We start from the raw sequence: 18216 nt of genomic DNA, 5'->3' as shown, positions 1-18216 counted from the left end.
TTAGAATAAATATGGAAATCATTGAAAGGAATCTGGATAACATCAAAATGAGTTCAGCTCATGTAATTCAGGACATGCAAATGAAACCAGTCACCCACATGTGAATAGCCTGCTAGTCTCTGCACCTGAGAAAATTTTCCACATCAGCCCCTCTGCTCCAAGTAAGTTTAAAGCCAAGGAAAATACATACTTTGCTTGATGAAATTCAGAAGTGACAATTTTGCTTCAAGGTCTCTTAACTAGGTATGCATGATATATTTTGAAGCAATGAGAATATTCATTTAAATTTACCACAAGAGACTATATGAGCTCATATTTGCCTCACAATGAAGTTTTAGGTTTCCAGATGAATAAATTAGGCTGCAGATCACTATATTCATACATATGAAAATAACAGACCTACAATAAAAGCTTCCAATTAAAAAATTAGTATTTTTCAAGAAAAATAGATTACTGTGAAATGTTTTCAAATAAGTAAACAAAAATGTAGGCAAGAACAGGACATCAAAAGTGGGTCTTTCCAATTTTAGATGATGCTAATGTCACGAGGTTATTCAAATCTGCTAAAACAATAGGCAGATGTGTGGGAACTAAGTTCAAAACAAGGGAGTTGGAGATGAATAGGCTTAGGGGTAATTTTACAGAACCCCAATGTCTCAGTTTCCTAAAATTGAGACCCCCAAAGTAAACAACAGAAAATGTGAAAAAAAATAAGCATACATTCCTGATGAAATTACAGAGGCAATTTAGCGGGCTGACGGGGGATTAGCCAGACCTGGAAAGGAGCCAGGATACACACATTCATGGCGCTGTCATTCTAAGGACCAAGAGAAGAATCCCACAGGGTACCCACTTCAGTCATGGGGCTAATTCAAGAAGCACTTCTTCGTTTTAATTCTTAGAAATTCAGAATGTACCTCAAGTCCTTAACTGGCAGGAATAGAATTAGCAGTCCCTCCAGACTTTTCTGTAATAACACTACTCATAACCAAAGCCTTTCTTTATCATTTACTTAGTGTCCTAAGAAGTATGTATTTTATGCACTAGCATTTACACTTGTTGTTCATTGTACTCTTGAAGTATTTCCCTCAAATGTCACTGCAATACTTACAGAAGCAACTTCATAGAAGAATATGGAGATAGTGCTCAGGGATTTCTAGTAACTCTTCTTCCCATCCAGTTCTCACTACCGAAGGAAAGTCTAGTTGGGCATGGTGGTGCAGGCCTGTAGTCTCAGTACTTGGAGACTGAGACAGGAGGATTGTGGGTCAGAGGCCAGCCTCAGCAATTTAGCAAGGCCCTAAGTAACTTAGTTATATTCTGTTTCAAAATAAAAAATAGTAATAATAATAAATTAGGGCTGTGGGTAGAGTTCAGATGTAGAATGCCTCTGGGTTCAATCCCTAGTACCAAAAACACACACGCAAAGGTAAGTCTAGGGCTAAAAGCTGAAATAGAAAGTTTATACCTGAGGGATGCTAAGTCAGGGCAGGATAAGGATTTGTTGTTGAAGACCAGGACATGAAACCTGGACAGACCCATGATAGTTTGGCAAGGATCTCAAGTGCATGTCAACAAGCCAGAAAGAAATGGTCCCTACCAAAGGTGATCAAGCAAAGTGGAGCCCAGCAGTAGGTAAGGCACAGTGGCTGAGACTTGGCTAACTAAGAAATGAGCTTGTGACAGTGAGGAAGAGTTCTGGGGTAGAATTCCAGTTCCAAGAGGAAGTAAAGAAGGCGAGGAAGGCAGATATTCTTGCAAAAGGTGCCCAATAAGACCTTCACTCTAACCAGAAGCCAGCACAATGCCAGACCTGGAAAGGAGAGTCCGACCCACAAGTAGCTTAAAGACTTGGTATTATTTGGGCAGGAAGAATGATAAAATGTTTCTACTTAAGCTGGGCATGGTGATGCACACTTGATTCGCAGTACTTGGGAGGCTGAGACAGGAGAATCGCAGGTTCGCGGCCAGCCTCAGCAACTTGCGAGGCACTCTGCAACTTAGTGAGTCCCTGTCTTTCAGGGGTGTAGTTCAGAGGTAGAACGCCCTGGGTTTGATCCTCAGTTCTGCAAAAACAAAACAAAACAAAAAGTTTCTACTTCTTTTTAAAGAAATATTTAGAAAACAGTCAGGTGTGGTGGTGCATGCCTGCAATCCCAGTACTGGAAAGGCTGAGACAGGGGCTGAGACAGAGGGAATCGCAAGTTCAAGGACAGCCTCATCAACTTAGCAAGACCCTGTTTCAAAAATTAATAAAAGGGGCTGAGGATACAGCTCAGAGGTAGAATGCCCCTGGATTTAATCCCCACTTCCAAAAGGAAAAAGGAAATGGAATAGATAGAAATAATTAGAGCCTATGGGTACAGCAAATGCTTAAGTTCTCAAATAACTTGGGGCAGTTACTTTATCATCTACGCGAACAATACGTCGAAAGTAACCAAACTATTATGCTGACTCAAAACTTACAATTATTTGCATGAAATCAAGTACTGAAAAAGGAACTTTACCCTATCTTTATTACCTTAATTTTAGGTTTGTAATCATATATATAATCGGTGTATTTTAGCTAGACATACCGACTTGACTTACAGACTATGATTCATTCGATTTAATAATGTGAAGAAGAGAAAAAAATTCTCAGTTTTCATTATGTGTTTCCTTCCATCTATAAAAGGAGAGCTACCCTCTCATTATAAACTTTGTATTTATTGGAAAAGACTTGGCTTGTGGCTAGTGATCACTGGCAGTAGACAGCGCCATTTGTATTGTCTCGAAGAAAAAATCCAGGGCATTGCCTCTGAAATTCAATTCCCTGCAATAATTGCTGTATTTGCAAATTTACCAGGTGGCTTAAAGTAAAACGTATCAATAAAATTAGTAGGGTCTGGAAGTAAACAAAGGATATATTCAGATGTCACAGGGGTTAATAAGAAAATGTTCAGTATTTATGGGAAATAAAATAAATGATAAGATTGCATTGTTTGGGGCAGATAATTCAGAAAATCCTTGGACATGCATTTTATAGAATGATCATGGCAGCAGAGAGAATATTTATAGAAGGGCACAATATTTGTATGGCTTGTCATGTAACTTATCACAGTTAATTATTCTGTAAGAAAAAAATACCCTTTTTTGCTTCTTAGGGGCATAAAATTAAGTATATTTTAGTTTTTCTTTTTAAGGCCCTCCATTTAAGAAACTTCATTCTTCTTCAAATATCAGTTATTTTATAAAAGTATTTAAAAAATGCTATCAATAGCACATATCTAGCAGCTCCATGGGAAAAAAAATGGCAATAAATGCAGTATCTTTGTGTGTGTGTGGGGGGGTACTGGGATGGAACCCAGGGGCTTTCTACCCCTGGGCTATCCTCCTAGACCTATTTAAATTTTATTTGGAAACAGGGTCTCACTAAGTTGCTGAGAGCTTCACTAAGTAGCTAAGGCTGGCTTCGAACCTGCACAATCCTCCTGTCTCAGCATCCCAAGCACTGGGATTACAAGCTTGCACCACCATGCCCAGCTGCAATATCTTTTTTTTAAAATTGGTACACTGTAATTATACATCATGAGGTTCAGAGTGATAGAAACATACAACACTTTCTAATCAAATTTTTCTCTTGGAAGAACATGGTGGTGGTGGTGGGGGGTGAATCCCAATTAAAAAATTCCCTGTGCCGGCCAGGCGTGGTGGTGCATGCTTGTAATCCCAGCGCTTGGGAAGCGGAGAGAGGGGGATTGTGCAGGTTTGAAGCCAGCTGCACTGGCTTAAGAGACCCTGTTTCCAAATTTAAAAAATAGGTCTGGGAGTTATGCCTGGAGGTAGAAGGGTTTCCAGGAACCTCAGTACCACCAAAAAAAAAAAAAAAATTACAAATTTTGTAAGGCATATGCCATTACACCTGCGCCACGTGTAATGGCATATGCCTGCAACCACAGTACTTGTGAGAATGAGACAGAAAGATTACAGGTTCAAGGCCAGTCTCAGCAATCTAGTGAGACCCTGTTTCAAAATAAGAAAGGCTGGGGGTATAGCTCAGAGGTAGAATGTCTCTGGGTTCAATCTCTAATACAAAAGAAAGAAAGAAAAATGCCTGTGGTTGAATCTTACTGTACAGCCGGGTGTGGTGGCACATACTTGTCATCCAAGTACTTGGGATGCTGAAACAGTATGGAGGTAGAATGCCCCCGGGTTCCACCCCCCAATACCGAAAAACAACAACAACAACAAAAACTTACTATAAGTAAACTACGAAGTGACATGGGGTGGGGTTGTACTATAACTCTTTTCAAAAATTGAAAATTTCACAAAGGATTAGGTAGATTTGGGGTAATGTTTGATATATTTTGAAGTACAGTGCTGGCATTTTTCTATGGATGTTCTTCTTGTATATTATTACTTTGGATATTTTTAATATCAACAGTAGTTACCACAGACATCCTAAGAATCAAATTTGAGGTCTCTTATATAGAGTGTAAGATACGGTAACTACCATCAAGTACTATTTGCAACACAAAAAATTTTTAATTGCTGTTACGTTTATTGGCTCAACAAAAACAAAAATAATATGAAGAGTCACACTGTATATAATCTGGAATAGCATAGATACACCATAAAGTGTAAAGTCGCAGGCATTGCAAGAACTAAATGCTCTTTTAATCTTATTGTTTTGTTTTAGTATGCAATTAAGTATAAAGGACTCCATATTTTAGACTTCAATTATACAAGCACACACACAGGAAAATTGTCTTTCCAAATAATCAGTGAAACTACAATAGTTCTAACCAACCCTGGATTTAAGAGACAGCGAGACACAACGGCAGTGTGTTATTAGAAAATGATTGTTTACTTAATGCAGTTTCAGAATTCACCGGGAAGAGACCGTTTGCTGGATGAAGATTTTAATTTTTGCATAAAAACCTTCTTCATAGAATGGGCTATTATCTTTTAGAATCTCTTCCTTAAGCTCTAGGACATTATGGCACCTGAATTTTAAACAAAAGTTTTGCTCTCTGCCATTGATCCTTTCTGAGTAGGCAAATAAGTAATCCTTTCAATCAGCAGGGCTGATGTAACCGTGTTGGTGAGACAGCAGATAGTCCCCACCAATTCTCAGGAGCATCATTTCCACAGCCCGGGAGAAAGTACAGCACGCACATCTTCATACAGGATGTCATGGCTGAATTAAACAGCACGGTGCTAGGCGTGGGGTGGATTATGATTTTATTGCATTATAATCCATGCCGTCATTAACTTGGATGGCGTGTGCCTATGCTCATATCCTCTCTCCTGGCTGCAGGAGCGATGTGCAGGTAAGTGCACCTACTTCCACGGGCTCCATGAGAATTAGGAAAGAAAGCATCTGCAGGTAAATCCTAAGCAGGAAATACTGTGCCTGCTGTAAAGTGTTGGGACTTTGTCATCTTCTCTAAGTGGAGCCATTTAAGTTAATCTTTTTCAACCTTTAGGCCCGGTGCTGAACATATTTATTTTCTTTGACCTTTCTCCCACTGTGTGACTTCTGGCCATTTATTCCTTTTAGATGATTGGGGTTTTTTTCTTATTTCAAAAAGCTCAGTGGGATTTATAAAATAGAATTATTAAACTTGAACACACTGCATCAACAGCTCTCAGAGCCATTTCTATAAAAGACATGCATAAGCTTCAGAAATAAAATTAAAATTCGATTCCACACACAAAACACACCGGCTTCCACTGCACGTCATCACATTACCTCGCACAATGGATGAGAAAACAGTACAGCGTTCCTTTTTTTGTTGTTGTTCCTTTTTGATATTTTGGAAGAATGAGCACCACCACCTCCATCACCATCACCATTGCCATCAATGTCATAGACAATACTTATAGAGAACATATGAAGTGGCAGGCACTGCCTCTAAGACATGTATGTGTGAGCATATACAACATATACACATATGCTACACTACTTACTATAGCATACATGAATGTTTTATGGATACATTAATCCTAACAACAGTTTTGTCAGTGTTTCTCGCATCATCCCTATTTACAGTTGAGTAAACTTAGGCACAGAAAGGTGAGGTTCTTGCTCAAGACCACAGAACTAGACACTGGCAGAACTGCACCCAAACTCTGTCCACGTGTGATGGGATAAGGAAAACACAGGGAGTTTAGAATCTGAGCAAGAGGAGTCTAATCTAAACATGCCACTTGGGGCTTTCAGGTGGATTTTAATGTTGTGCTATGAATAGACTTACATTAAAAAAGAATAATTAATCTAAAATTCTCAGGGGTAATGTCAAATTTAAGGTACATAAGATTATTTTTCATTGTATAAAATTAGGACAATTAAAACTTAGGAAACTATAAATACATTGAGTGTGTGTGTGTGTGTGTGTGTGTGTGTGTGTGTGTTTGCTGCCTAGAAATACCTGAATTTTTTTCATTAAGTAACAAATTATTTCCTTTATGTAATCAAGGCTAAAATATTTTATGAAGTATCTAAAGAGCATTTGATGAAATAAGAAAATTAGAATGTCAGGTTAAGCAAGGCCTTAAAATTCTACTAAAATAGGTCATCAAGTTTTGCTGTTTTTTGAGGCACTAGAGATGGAACCCAGGGGCATTCTATCTCTGAGTGACACCCACGCCCTAAATTTTTTATTCTTTATTTTGAAACAGGGTCTCACTGAGTTGCAAGGAGCCTCACTAAGTAGCTGAGGCTGTCTGCGGACCGTGATCCTCCTGTCTCTGCCTCCCATATGCTGAGATTACAAGCATGTGCCACCATGCCTGGCAGGTCATCAAGTTTTAAAAATTCAAAAAGAAGTTGTCATTTTTCTCTGAACTGCTTCTACTTTTTAAAATAACTATTATAGAAAGAAGTTAATTATTTTTCATTGTCTCAGTTTTATACTCTTATTGGTGCTTTGTAATTATCTATCATGGTAAGATTTGAAGTTATACATTCACACACACACACACACAGCACGTGGTGTACTTCCCTGCATATCCCTGACCACTAACCCCACTCCCCCATCCCTGCCCACGTGTGTTAGTGAGATGGGCAGAGAAAGAGCATAGAGTAGAAGAAAATCTTTACCACCTATGATAAAGGACTAATATCTAGAGTATATAAAGAACTCAAAAAACTACATAGCTAAAGACAAACAACCTGATTTTTAAAAAGTGGACAACTGTGTAGCTCAGAGGTAGAATGCCTCTGGATTCAATCTGCAGCACTACACGAGAACGCACGTGCACACGTGCACACACACACACACACACACACACACACACACACACACGAACTGAATAGACACTTCCCAAAAGAAGTACAAATGGCCAGAAAATATATGAAAAAGTGTTCAACATCGCTAGCAGTCAGGGAAGTTATTTTCAAATAGTAGTAGCTAATATTTCACTCTCGAAAAACAAAATAAAATCTATCTAGATACACAATATTTGCATTTTTATAATTTACAAAATTCAGCCATTCCTCAAAAATTACTCATTTGCAATGTTTTATTTTCAAAAACAAATCCTTATCTGACTTAGAGGACATTTTTCTCAGGGGTTCCAAGCTTTAAATATAATTCAAAAATCAAGTTGTAAATTGATGGAAATTCTGCGAGAATCTATACAAGATAGTATGAACTAAGAAAAAAGTAATATTATAGGAGACAGGACCTGCAAAATTGTCTGGCTAGAATAGTTGGAATTCAAAAGCTTAGTGAGTAAGCCCTGAATAAGTCCTAAAGTATGTTTTTGGCTTTTCTGTTATGTTTTTATTCTATGAAAACGAGACCGTAAAAGAAGAGTTATCATACTAACAGCCAATGTTCCTATTACAACTTACGGTTCACTTATGGGTGATTATAGGTCTCATCCTTGCAGACAGGGAGAGCAGGGAGTCTAATATTTCCTTCACCTCCAACAGCGAAGTCTTCAGTGTCAAAAATGATCTCCACAAAGCCAGACAGCTAGGAAATACCAAACTTCGAACCCACGCCTGTCCCCTGCTCTATGTAGTATCTCGCTCCAGGGAAACCAAGAAAAAGTGTAATTATCCTTTGCAGAAAAGATTTGATGTTTTCACTCAGCAATTATTTACAGAGTGTCTATTAAGAAAGAGAGAATGCAGAGCAGCCCACGGTATGGTACTGCTTTCAAGGGGCTTAAAATTTAATAGAATCCCTAACTCTGATTACCTTTATAAAAACTCTATGGTAATTATAATAATTATTATTCATATGCCACTAATATTTTAATGATAAAATGCAGTTCATCATTCATATCAGGATCTGCCTTTCTCTTACAAAAGCAAAATTCTTTAACAGCAGTGGCAAACAAAAATTACAACATATAAGGAGGGCCTCCTCCAAAGAGGATTTTATAAAACGAAAATGAGCCTCTACCAAGTAATGTGTTTTTGTTATAGCAATAATATCTGATTGGGTAGGTCGTTCAATATCCTTTATTTTATTTTATTTTTTGTGGTGCTGGAGATTGAACCCAGGGGCATTCTACCTCTGATCTATACCCTCCAGCCCATTTTTTTTTTAGTCTTTATTTTGAAACAGGGTCTCACTAATCAGAGGACCTCACTAAGTAGCTGAGACTGTCCAAAAACCCCGGGTTCTCTGGTCTCAGCCTCCCAAATACTGGGATTATGGTGTGTACCACCATGCCTGGCTTCCAATATCCTCTTTTATTTTTTATTTTATTTTATTTTGTTGTGGCACTGGGTATGAAACCCAGGGGAATTCTACCTCTGAGCTACACCTCCAGCCCTATTTTTTATTCTTTATTTTGAAACAGGGTCTCATTGATTTGCAAAGGGCCTCATTAAGTAGCTGAGGCTGTCCACGAACTGCCATCCACCTGTCTCAGCCTCCTGAATGCTGGGATTATAAGCGTGCACCACCACACCTTGCCCAATATCCTCTTTTAGAAGGAAAGTCTCAAACATGTGATAAAAACACTTAGAGCTCAAATAGATGCATTTTGATAAGGTGATATTTATTTGAAAAATATTCCTAATAACTCTGAGGATGTTAACTATTTTTTCTTTTTATCTACTGTTATCTATCTATTATTTATTTTATCCCTTCTTCAGAGGCAGATATCATATCTTCTATTTATCATACAACCGTATATTTAATAATTATTTATGGAATCAATACTATTCTGGATCAAGGAGAAAACAAGTAAACAAAGAAAGCCTCTGTTCTCACGTTATGGTGGAGGGAACAAAACCTAACAAATATCTATGCTGTGAGTCTTCTGTAAAACGAACAGATAAAAGGACAGAATAGAAGGATAAGTCCTCCTTGGATAGGAAGCCTTTGAACAGAGACACAAGCAAAGTTCAGGATGCATTTTAAAAGTAAAGCCAATCAAGGCATGGTGGTTCACCCTTGTGATCCCAGTAACTGGGAGGCTGAGTCAGGAGGATCACAGCTTTATAGCCAGCCTCAGCTACTTAGTGAGGCTCTCCACAACTAAGTGAGACCCTGTAACAAAATAAAGAATAAAAATTAAGGCTGAGGGTGTATCTCAGAGGTAAAAGGCCACCCTGGGTTCAATCCCCAGCACCACACACACACACACAAAAATAAATGAATGAATAAATAAATAAATAAATAAATGTAAAGCCAATGGAATTTGCTGCAGGATATAGAAGATGAAGAGAAGAAAATAATAAAGCATAGATCCAAGTTTTGAGGCCTGAGAAACTGGTAGAATGGAGCTGACATTGCCAGAGAAGGTGGATCTGTGGGAGAAATAGGTTCTCAGCTGGTAGGGGATGAAGGGCTTTCACATGACTTTCATTTAGGCATCTTATAGTTTAGAGGCCACTAAACATCCCAGTATAAACACCCGCTAGGCAGTGGTGCATAGGAGCCCAGAGTTCAGAGGGAGGTTGGGGCCAGCAATGCACGTGAGCATGCCTGTGGCATTTCAATCTAGGGAATGCAAAAATTCTCCAAAGGGTGGAAGTATCTGAGAAAGAGAGGGCATGAAGACTAAGTCCTCAGGGTCTCCAGGGATGGCAAGTGTGGAAAGCAAGATAGAAGAAACAGCAGTGAGAGGCCCCTTCAACCCGCTGGTGGGCTACTTTCTAAAAAGAAAAATGGAGTCGGGCACATTGGCACACTCTAGTGAGCTCAGTACTTGGGAAGCGGAAACAGGAAGATTAGTCAAGGCCTTCAGGGATTGGGTGACACCCTGTTTCAAAACAAAAAGTAAAATAGGTCTGGGGGTGTATCTCAGAGATAAATGTAGTGGGTTCAATTTTCATTATAACAAAAGAGGGGGTGATAGTATTAGGATATAGAGAAATAGGGACCCTGGAGTATCACTTATAAGAATGTAAAATGGTACAGAAGCTGCTGTGGAAAACAGACTGGTGATTTCTTAAAAAATTAAAAATAGAATTACCATGTGGCCCAGCGGCTATGTTTATCTGTACATACATGTCATAGTAACATATTTGCAATAGGAAAAGGTAGAAATAACCCAAATGTCCATTTGTAGACCAATGGGTAAATAAAATGTGGTTTATACACACAATGGGATATTACCCAGCTATAAAAAGGAATGCAAAGCTGGGCATGGTGGCGCGTGCTTGTAAACCCAGCATTTGGGAGGCTAAGACCAAAGGATCAAGGTTCACGGACAGCCTCAGCTACTTAGTGAGGCCATTTGCAACTCAGTGAGACCCGGTTTCAAAATAAAGAATAAAAAATAGGGCTAGGCATGAAGCTCAGAGGTAGAATGCCCCCGGGTTCCATCCCCAGATCCCCAGTACTACAAAAAAAAAAAAAAAAAAGGAATGTAATTTCAAAGGTACATGCTACAACATGGGTATACCTTGAAAATATTAAGTGAAATAACCCAGAATTATACCAGAATTATACACACAAATATTATGTGCTATTAATTATATGAGATACTTAGAATAGGCCCATTCATAAATACAGAAAGTAAATAAAGGTTATGAGGGCCTGGAAGAGGGATGGATAGGGAATTATTGCTTAATGGCACAAAGGTTATTTTTATTTTTATTATTTTGTGTGTGTGGTACTGGGAGTTGAATCCATAGACATCCTACCTCTGACCTATACCCCTAGCCCTTTGTACTTTTTATTTTGAAATAGGGTCTCACTAAATTTCTAAGGCTGTCCTCAGACCTGCAATCCTCCTGTCTCAGCTTCCCGAGTATTGGGGTTACAGCTATGTGCCACCATGCCCAGCCAAGCTTTCTATTTCAAGTGATTAAAAATGTGAAGTAGATAGTGATAATGATTAAATGACATTTTGAATAGCTTTAATACTACTGAATTGTGCACTTTAAAATCATTAACATCGTAAACCTTAAGTTTGTAGACGTTACCGTAATCATTTTATTATTTTTTTTTTTTTAAGAGAAAAGAGATTCAACAGAAGGGACTGGGAAGGAGAGGCTAATGAGGTCAGAAGAGAACCAAGAGAGAATGGAGGCCAAGAAAATAAAGAGTTGTGTGGAGAAGAAAATACCTGTGGGTGAGAGCGTGCGGTGAGGTCAGGCGAGATTACTGAGGAATGACGCGGGATGAAGTAGGGCAGACCATAAAACCTTGTATTATTATCCTAATTAAAGCGATCTTTGCCCTTGGAATATGTCTTCATTTCCCATGAACCATCTGATCAGTACAAATCTTAGTAGTATTGGGGCATCCTGTGAGTTCTAACTAGTTGCTACAGAGAAACAGGAAGGGCCAGAAAGAAATGGGTGGCGAGGTAGGAAGGGAACAGTAAAGAAACCATAGCACAGAAACCATGTTTGCTGGGCCTATCCTTCATGCCTTTATCCCCTGAACGCCTAAGTATGAAATTAATTTATTTTAAAAGAAAATAGGGGACAGGGCGCTGATGGAAACGAATCAATCAAGTTGGGGGGTGGTGAATCAAAGGCGGTCTTGGAGGTGCTGCAGGCGTGTTCGCAATGCCGGTTGAGAAGTCGTCGTTTTATAGTTCATTACATATCTGGGTGATGTTATTTATTGTTTACTTAAGCAATAGCAATTGAAGCCCAGGCCAATTCCTGGGAATTAATGACCCACCGGGAGAGGCCATTACCTCTAGATATTAACCCTAGTTTGTCTCCTTTATCCAGGAAAATTCCTTTGAAGAACTACTGGCTCTTGCTCCTTGTCAGCACATTTAAAAATAACACTTTAAACATGCCTTAAACGGAAGGTTGTTGGACTATACTAACAGTTCTACACTTTTACAAGCAGTCGTTTCTTTAAGCTAATAGGGGAGGAAAAGCCACAAAGACCGTCAACTCTTGAAGGCCTTTCTGAGTTTAATTCCTACCGCAGACAGTAATCTACAGGACAGAAAAGGAAAGGAGAAATGTAAGTCAAAACACGTTTCAAGTGTTTCAGTGGGGTTAGTTTTAAAAGTAATATTTTTATTGAAGTCTTTTTTAGGGCTTGTAGACTCCTAAAGTTCTTCCAATCAGCTTATAAAGAAGCTCATCGCCCTCATTAATTCTCTTGGTGAAAAGAAACCCCCAAAAATTATAGAATATGTTAGCAGAAAGAATGAATGTAACTGAAATACTGGCCCAACAGGAGATATAGATATAAATAGCCAGAAGATTGGCCCCAAGGCTGAAAATGTTCTTGGGGTTCTGTTTGGACTTGACTTCCCATTTTATTTCCTAAAGCAAATACAAAACCAAATTTTCAAAGAAAACATGATACCAATTTATCATCAAGATGAGAGCCCCAAGAATGCCAAAGCTAGAGATGTCTGCAGTGGTCCCCAAAGGCAGAGAAGGGAAGCCACTTGTTCCAGGTCAGAGTTTCAGTCTTCTCGGAGTCTAGAGTTACTTTTGCCTTAGCATTGCTGATACAGATGTAATAATAATCGCACACACTTTGTGCCACGTGCCCTCCTAAGATTTTCACATATGTTGACTGGGTTAACCTTCACAATCACACCATGGTCTTGGTACCACCACTCTCACCCCATTTCGTGGATGAAGAAAACTGAGGAACAGGCCTTCAAGACTTTGTCCGGTGTTACCCAGCTGGTTAATGGGAGGAGGAGTATCTGAAACCTTAGCAGTTTGGCCATACAGCCTGTGCCTTTAGCCACAATGCTAATGGGAATCAGGGAGGACTATCTTATCAGCAGTATATTGCCAGCTCTTATTCTGGCAGTGGAAAATTAAACACCATTCATGAAATTCTGCTTATTATATAGCACCATCCTAAATGCCTTCCAAACATACTAACTCATCACATCTTCATAATAACCATATGAAATATTATCCGCATCTTCAGTTCACAGGGAAGGGAGCGCAGACAGCGTGAGATAGGTCGCTGGATCTGGATCACACAGTTGGGAAACCTCAAGGGAACCTACACTCAGTCTGGCTCTGCCTCTGTTTCTCCAGATCCCAAGCACTCACACTACTGACCCTTCCCATGTCCTCTCTCTTCCTTCTACCATTTCCCAACACACTCCCGATGATTCTCCTTTGTTATTACCCACACACAAAGGTGCAAAACAACAGAGAAGCTTCGGGGATATTCAAAGAACTTCCACTAAATTTACATACAACCCTTGCTATGCTACGGGGCAGAGGTAGGATATGATGAGGAGAGAAAAAGGAGCGGAGTCAGGAGAAGGGAACGTGAGAAGGGAGAGGGACACAGACAGCCAGGATGTGGTATTGACATTTGCTAATTAAGTCTTTTCCTTAGTAAATGCAGTCCGGCTTTATATAAACACTTTTATTCATAGAGATGATTGCAAGTAATTTGCATGACAACCCTTTGGGGTAGATACTATTAAATTCTCATTTCACAGATGAGAAAATCAAGGCTTAAAGAGCCTAATTAACTTGCCCATATCTCCTAGCTTGAAGGTGATGGAGTTAGGATTTGAACCTGGGTCGTCAGATGCAGGGTCTGTGATCTGTACCCCTGTGCACCTGACCTTCCAGGAACTCAGTGAAGGATCAGGGCTGCCCAGTGAGGCTGTGGGATTGAGAACCAGCAACTGACTTATGCAAGACCAATATGATTGAATGTCCTTCCAAAGCCCCTGCCTTCCAGCCTTCCACTTTTCTTCTGAGTTATACCAAGACCAGTTGGGGCAGGAGGGGTCCTCGCTTGGCTCTGTTTAGGGACTTTATTGGGGGTCCTTTCTCCATAACTTCAAGTTTTCAGAAAAGCGAATCATATATGTTGGTTGTTTCTATGCATGTGCCCATGTTATTTTTAATCATGTGAATGTGTGTGAAAGGAAGGAGTAGTTTCGTTTAAATTAAAAGGTAAGAAGTAAGATCTAAAAAAATCGATTTTTTATAAAGTCATTATAGTATGCTAGGCACTTTGTATCATTATCTCAAACAGTCCTCCTGCAATGGGTTAAATGTTTATTTCTCTTCAAAATTCATGTGTTGAAATCCTAACCTTTATACCAGATCAAGGTTATAAAGAAGCGGAAACTAGCTGGGTATGGTATTACACGCCTCTGATCCCAGTACTTGGGAGGTTCAGTCAGGAGGATCAAGGTCCAAGGCCAGTCTCAGAAACTTAACTAGACCTTCAGCAACTTAGCAAAACCCTAGAGAGAGAGAGAGAGAGAGAGAGAGAGAGAGAGAGAGAGAGAGAGAGAGAGAGAAGGAAGAAAGAAGGAGAAAGAAAAGAAAGAGAGAAAGAGAAAGAGCTGAGGATGTAGCTCAGGAATAGAATGCCCCTGGGTTCAATCCCCAGTACACACACACTCACACACACACTCACACACACACTCACACACACACACACTCACACACAATCTTCAGGAGGCATTTAGGTCATAAGTGTGGGGCTAGTATGAACAGAATTAGTGTACTTTGTGTGAAAAAGAAACTGCAGAAGTCCCTCATCCCTTTAACCATATGAAGGCACAGCAACAAGCCAGCCCTCTCTGAATGAGGTGGGCCCCCACCAGGCACAGGATCAGCTGGCGCCTTGCTCTTGGACTCCCAGACTCTAGAACTGTGAGAAATGTCTGTTATGGCGGTTATTTTTTAGCATCCCAAACAGTCCAAGATATCTCTGCCCACTACTTGGCTGCTCCCTTTTCTCCTCTTTAGAGATGAGGGAGCATGAATCAGAGACAGAAAGTGGCTATCTCAAATTATACCAGCTATAGCTGAGGGGGCGGGTTCTCAAAGCCAGCCCTTCTATCCAGACATTCCAACACAAGGGTACAACATGAGTGGGCCTGTTGGCGGTAGAGAGATGAGTCAGTGTGTATATAACTGCAGACATATGTGTAAATATACACCAGCTGACACTTGTGTAGTGTGCACCACACCTGAGGACTCCTACAAACTGCATCCATCTGGCCAGAGTGCATTTCTGAGACCCCATACTGCAGAGGAGGCACACTAAGTCACAGGAAGGGAGAGGACTTCTAGTGATGGTGCAAATGGCCAGGGGCTGAGAGCACCTGTTTTGTGAACAACCCAGTCTATTTCACCTAAGAAAACTGAACCTCCCTGTGAGAGCCATGCTACATGTGACTGTCTTTCCATCTGGCCGGTACAAACATAGGACATGAGCCTACTCTCTTGCTGCCCAGGCTGTCTGCTTCCAAGATGACTTCCTACTTAATATTTAAATGGCCCAAGGTCATGTTGAAGCCCCAACTCCCCAGTACCTCTGAATGTGACTGTGCTTGGTGACAGGACCTTTACTGTGTTGATTAAGTTATAATGAGGTCTTGTAGATGGGCTTTAATCCAATTGGACTGGTGTCCTTTTAAGAGGACATTTGGACACAGGTGCACAAAAGGGACACAGGTGCACCAAAGAAAGACCACTCAATGACTCACCAGAAAAATAAAGGACTCACCAGAAGTCAGGAGAGTGGTCCTCAGAAGAAACCAAACCTACCAACAACTTGATGTTGGACTTCTAACCCTGAACTATGAGAAAGCAGATTTGGGTTGTTTAAGGCACTCTGTCTCTGGCATTTGGTTATGGCAGCCCAAGCAGAAGATCAGAGACACCAAATTTAATCATCTCAAAGTTTACTTTTAATGTTTATCTGGTGCTCAAGCATTTAAAGTATGAACTAATTTTTAAATACTTTGATATGTTACCATCTAGCATGGAAACGTCTTTCCTGTCCTTTCTTGCAGTTATGAGCATCCTGCTTGTCCACTTGACTTCTAAAAGTTTTACGGTGCTTCCTATTTCATTTTATTTAGACTAAGCTTTTCCCCTTAGGAAGGTTTTTAAATTAAATATCTGTCTAAGTTACCCAGAGTATTCCCAAATAATACATTTGACATTTCAATGCAAATTGCAAGTGAATATTTATTAGCAGCTCTCACATCATGGAACTCAATCACGGGTTGGTGCAGGAGGAGAGGAGACCTGTAATGTCTGAGCCTTATGAAATTACATTGGATTTTTTGAGTCTCTGTGACTATTGTGCATGTTCTTTTTCAGAACTTTCCAACTTTTGAGTGTGCAAGTCAAACTTTATTTCTGTGAACAGGTGTTTCTTGAGTACTTAGTATGTTTTAGCACCTAGAGGTCTAAATGTACCCTCATGGTCTCTTAGAGGTCTTTTAATGTACCCTCATGGCCCTGGAATCACTGGGATTAAGCACATTTACATTGACCTTAGAGTCATTTAAATTAGAAGTAAAATACTGCATTCTTTGAAAAATATACTAATGTTTTCAGTAGATACTCTGTCCCTCATCTTTTCTTTTTGATAAACAAGGATGGGAGGGAAGGCACCTGTGGCCTAGAGGTAAAGTAGCATTAGGGTGTCACTCTGATGTCAGGAATCGGGGTGCAGCTCAGAATTTCAGGCAGACTCAGTTTTCCACATGCTGGGTATTATCTGTGATTAAGAAAATAACTTCACATTTTTATTTAAACCCATCAAAAAAGCCCATAGCGGGACACTCTGTTGAGTCCCAGTACCATGTTAACCTGGAGATAAGCTGATAAATAACACAGAGCCCACTTCTAGGACACTAACACACTGGTAAATATTGTCACTACAAAAAAAAAAAAACACTCGTTTCATAGGGGCAAATTCAGTTCTAATTACAACAGGGATACAGGAGAAGTTGGGGAGAAAATGTGAGGTGCCTCTTCAGCTCTGATGAGCAGGACCTTTACTCTTTCATTTTTCCATTCAAGGTAAAGTGCCGCTGCCTTTGGAACTGGGAGGGGAAGGATAGAGCGTAGAATTCCCAGTTACCACCACTTGAGCCTGCGCCTTCTGCAAGTGGTAAGAATGTGCCATTGTGGGCATACCATTGTGGGCATACCCATTGATCATCCTGAAGCCAGAAAAGAGGGTAAGAGCAATTAGGGCACAGAGAGAATCCTCTAGAGCCAGCACAGACGTGTTCAGAGATGTGCTTTCATGAAGTTGCCACAAACAGCAGCTGTCAAGCCTTGACCTACCATTCTTCAGAACTTTTAGAGGCAACAAACAGCATTCAAAAGCCCTAATTTATCCTCCAGGGATTTACCTGATAAAGGTCATAGAAAAAAAAAAAAAAAGAATGGTTAGCAGTATTTCCCCCAAGAAAGAGCTGCTATTTAAAATAATTTTAGAAAGGATCTTGTTCATGCTAATTCTTCTCAAATACTTGAGGATGTATAACACATGTTTGTCTAAGCTCTTTTGAATGAACTTAGTTTCACTGGCAATCACTAATGAATTACTGGCATTGTCTCCTTTACTTAAAATGCACGTGAGCTAGCGCCTAAGGTTTAATGCCTCCTCCCAACCCATTAAGTTGTCTGAGATCTGAAATTTACTTTTTTAAAAAGATGTTCACTTCTCAAAAAGTATTGCGAAGTAAACATTCAAATGTCTTCAATAATTATTTTTTGCAACGCAAATCATCTTAGAATTCACATCAAGAGTCTCTTCTATAATTTACTCCATTTAAATCTACTCTATTTGTAAGAGCAAAACCCTCCAAGTACTCAATAAATTGGACTGTAAAAAAGAAACCTCATGACAGCCTTATTTCATATCAGATTTAGGATTAGCATTGACAAAGAAAATAATACATAAGATCATTTTGGTTTTATGGTTAGCCCAATTAGTCAGTTAGTAGAGAAAGACTCAGATATCCTGAGTCAGCATCTCATGACGTGCATCACGCTGATAGTCATAAATGAGTGTGGACTTAGGCAGAAAT

The sequence above is a fragment of the Muscardinus avellanarius genome, assembly GCF_963383645.1.
Source record: "Muscardinus avellanarius genome assembly, chromosome: 8".
NCBI classification, from domain to species: Eukaryota; Metazoa; Chordata; class Mammalia; order Rodentia; family Gliridae; genus Muscardinus; species Muscardinus avellanarius.
Note: the sequence above shows the minus strand (reverse complement) of the source record.